This window comes from Mus pahari, chromosome 19 (genome assembly GCF_900095145.1).
Source record: "Mus pahari chromosome 19, PAHARI_EIJ_v1.1, whole genome shotgun sequence".
In the NCBI taxonomy this organism is placed as follows: Eukaryota; Metazoa; Chordata; class Mammalia; order Rodentia; family Muridae; genus Mus; species Mus pahari.
In genome coordinates, this window is record NC_034608.1 from 41242152 (window position 1) to 41246929 (window position 4778).

Here is a 4778-nt window from a genome sequence, read left to right on the forward strand (position 1 = left end):
ACCTTCTGCTTGTGGACGTTGTACATCGTGGTGCGCACTAGGCTCCGCACCACGATGTACAACGTCCACAAGCAGACTCACTGATAATCGGATATTAGCCCAGAAACTTAGAATACCGAAGATACATTATGCAAAACAGAAGAAAACCAAGAAAGATGACCATTGTGTGGATACTTCATTCCTCCTTAGAATAAGGAACAAAATACTCATGAAAGGATATAGGTTCAGAGACAAAATTTAGAGCTAAGATGAAAGGATGGACTATCCAGAGACTACCCCACTCGGGAGTCCATCCCATCATCAGCCACCAAACCTAGATAGTAATGCTCATGCCAGCAAGATTCTGCTGAAGGGACCCTGATATTGCAGCCTCTTGTGAGGCTATGCCAGTGCCTGGCAAACACTGAAGTGGATGCTCACAGCCAGCTATTGGATGGAACACAGGGTCCCCAATGGAGGAGCTAGAGAAAGTACCCAAGGACCTGAAGGGGGCTGCAACCCTGTAGGTGGAACAACAATATGAACTAACCAGTACCCCCTGAGCTCGTGTCTCTAGCTGCATATGTAGCAGAAGATGGCCTAATCGGCCATCACTGGGAATAGAGGCCCCTTGGTCTTGCAGACTTTATATGACCCAGCACAAGGGAAGGCCTGGGCCAAGTAGTGGGAGTGGGTGGGTAGGGGAGCAGGGGCGGGGGGGGGTGTATAGGGAACTTTCGGGATAACATTTGAAATGTAAATAAAGAAAATAAAGAAAATAAAAAAAGAAAACCATAGGTAGGTGAGTTACACCCATACACAAGCTTTACAATGGTCTAGGGGGAAGGTGGACTGTAGGAACTATGGCAAGGGCATGAAGCCCTTGCCCCCTGCTACTGACTTTAAGCTGACTTTAGGTGGAGCTGTTTTTGATTCCCAGCTGTTAACAAAAAAAAAACAAAAAAAAACAAACAAAAAAAAAGAGTTGTCGTGGTTTCTCTTCACAGCAATAGAAACCCTAACTAAGACATACGATTTCATTCGTTTCTATTTTACTAATTGATGTTCTGATTTTCATTATTCTCCTCAACTACTGGATTTGGGTTTGGTTTGCTCTTGTTTCTCTTGAGTTTCATCATAAGTCATTTTTTGTGTTATTTCTTATTTTTTTAAATGTGAGCACTTTAGAGCTATAACTTCTTGGGACTATTTTTAATGTGTGTGTGTTGTATTTTTATTTTCATTTAGTTCTGGGATTGAATTTTTTTCTCTTGATTTTTTTCCCCTTTGGCCCATTCACCATTCAGTATTGTGCTGTTTAACCATCAAGAGTTGTATAATTACTAAGTATTCTTTTTCTATTGATTTTACTCTCTATTCCATTGTTACCAGATACTATACATCAAGTTATTTCAGTTTTTTTCTGAATTTGTTAGGATTTATTTTGAGTGCTAGTATATGTCTATTTTAGAGATGTTTCTGAGTGAAATGTATACTCTTTGCTGTTTGGGTGGGATATTCTGTACCTATTTGTTAGGCCCTTTTGATGAATGTCATTGAATTCTGATGTTTCTCTGTTAATGAAGCTGGAACTGATCTGGAAGCCTCTTGCCTGAGGACGAGCCCTCATAAAATTGGAAGGTGCTGTGCAAGCTGCCAAGGAAAAACCAATCAGTGGTTCCACTCAGCAGTAGACTGAGCTACAGCAATGATTGGCAGAGTAGGATATCCCTAATGCCATAGTCACACCTTTATCTTGGGATGTAACCAACAGCTACTGATCGGCCTTAAGACTCACATCATTTGAAAAGGCTTGGTACTGTAAACCTAACCAGCTCCCTGTGGGTGGAGAGGTCATGGACTCTAGAGGAAAACCTACTTCTGCCTTCTAAACTAAGATAACTTCTAACTGTGCTCTAAGTATTTATCCAAGTGTAGCTCTCACCTCTCACCAAAGAAGCTTATTTCTGCAGCACAGAGGATATCACGGAGATCCACAATGGACAAAACTCAGAGAAATGGCTGTGTGGTGTCCAACCCCAGCTGATATGTGCACCCCCACATCTAAGGCTCAGGAAATGTCCTAGAAGACAGGTGGGAAGAGAATAAGATCTGGGACCTCTGCTGCTAGAGAATATCTTCTGGACAGAACAGGGAAGCTGCACCCAGGAAATTAAAAAAAAAATGTGGTCTAAACAAGATCTATATACTACATAACAACTTCAATAGTTGGCATGGCAACATGGACTGGGAAAGTGCCATAAGTCCCCTACCCCTAGATCAAGAGCTATCGGCAATCAGCAGCTATGGAAAGAGGGAGATTCCATTTTGTCCAGAAATGATCTCCATAGTGGGCTGTCCAATCTCAAGTGGTCTGTCCTAAGCACATTCACATGCTAACAACACTAAATGGACTCAGTATGGAGGGGTTGGAAGGATGTAAACACAGTCCTCATTATGAGAGTCTCAGAAAAGTTACACTCAAAAGGCAAAAAGAAATGCTAGGAAACTAAAGAAGGAAATATATACATATATATATATGTGTATATATATATATATATACATATATATATATACATATATATATGATAAAAATGTTCAACACCGTATTTTATTAGGAGGCTGAAAATTTAAAGCACTGCACATCCATTAGAACAGCCCAACCCCAAACCCCCTTAACACCAAACACTAACAAGGCGATAGAGCAAGAAGAACTCTCATCCGTTGCTGGTGAAACGGCTAATGGTAAAGTTCCCTTTTTACCTTACAGAACTAAACACGATCTTTACCGCATGACCCAGCAACAATACTTCTTAGCGTTTAATCACACTAATTGGAATTTTATGTCCTCACAAAACTGTGCACAGAAATTCTTATTTACACTCGGCTAAACAGAAGCAAGCAAGATGCCTTTTGGTAGGTAATTGGATAAATCAACTCAAATAAATAGGCAATGAGGGATGGCTTATCACAAAAAGAAATGAACTATCCATCCGTGGAAAGAGGTGGAAGGCCCTTGAATACATATGAGTAAGTGGGAGAAGCTTCTCAGATGGTACCATACAACGAACATCCCAACCCTGTGACATCCTTGACAAGATGAGACTATGAAGATGGCACCAGTATTAGTGGGAGGGAGGATAACGGTGCAGAGGGCTTTAAGGTTTGCAGAACCATTCTGCAGACGTCAAGATGGTGGAGTCATGTCCTTAGACGTTTCTGAAATCCAGAAGGATGTACAGAAGCAATAATAAGCCCAGGTGTAGAATATGTAAGTGGGGTGATGATGTGTTAATACAGGCTCAACAAAAGCCCACCATTGATATACAAAAAACTGTTCTTTCTGTTCAGTTTCCTTCTAAACAAAACACTGTCCTAAAAAAAAAAAAAAAAAAAAAAAAAAAAAAAAAAACAAAAAGGTGCCGGGTGAGAATTATGTGCTCTAGATTCTGTTCTCTTCTTCCATCTCTGTGCCNTCTTTCTGTTCAGTTTCCTTCTAAACAAAACACTGACCTAAAAAAAAAAAAAAAAAAAAAAAAAAAAAAAAAAAAAAAAAAAAAAGACCAAGCAGGTGCCGGGTGAGACTTATGTGCTCTAGATTCTGTTCTCTTCTTCCATCTCTGTGCCTCATGGCTGAGTCCCAACCAATTTATGTATTTCATTCTTGCTGTCCATTTTCCTGTTTCCCTTTTAAAATCTCTCCATATGTTAGGGATGTCTGTTTCCTGTTATGTCCCCACTTACAATCAGTTTCCAGTGAAAACACACTTCCTTTTCTCATTCCTAGTACTCTTGAACTTCTTGCTCAGTCTTTCAAACTTTGGATTTCCACCAGCCACTGACTTAACTCTATTTAAATGGATCTGTCCTTTGTATGTTACCACATGATTTCAGTATGCATTTTCCAGTATCTCCTAGCAGGTATCATCTAGAGAATTTATAATGATGTCCCACATGGAATCTAATTAAAACCAGATGGGGCTTCTTTGAAACACTTTCTTATCAATTAACAATACCCAGCTGCTTTGGGAAAACAATCCCATTCGAGACAAGAGGCTATCCCCTCCTGATTTCTCTTTGCACATGAAAACCAAAACCAAACCAAACCAGGAGTCAGAGATATTACTGTATTGTTAATTATAAAGGTCATACTGCAAAAAGAGGTAAGTCTGTATTTTCACCAGAACTGTGTGTGAGGACCCCACCCCCATATGTCTCCTGGAAGCTACCTAGCCCCCTCTGCAGCAGCAATGCACACATGAGGCCACGCTGACCCACTTCCTGCTGTTTTCCCCTCCCTGTTCCTCTTCTGTCAGCCAACCAAAGTTTAAATATGTTTTCCTTAAGGTCACGTATCTTTCAAAGTTAGGGCTACAGTGGTCATCCCATAACCATAGTAGTTTCTGAGTCTCACCAAGTAGTCTTTAAGAAAATTAAGGCCCACGACTGGAAGGACACAGCTTGGCTGGCAGACTTCTTTCTTTGAATGCACAAGGCTTGGGTTTGACCCCCGGCATGGCATGAACCTGGTGGGTTTGGTGCAGTCCTGTAATCCCAATACTCTTGAGGCTGGAGGATCAGTAGTTCAAGGTTGCCTTTTACTATATTGGGAGTTCAAGCCCAGCCTGGGTTATGTGAAGCCCTTCCTTCCTTCCTTCCTTCCTTCCTTCCTTCCTTCCTTCCTTCCTTCCTTCCTTCCTTCCTTCCTTCCCTATTTTTCCCACATCTTTCAGCTCTGACAGATGACTGCTTGTGCTTTATAGACCCTACCGGCGTTGGCGAGATGCCTTTCACCGCCA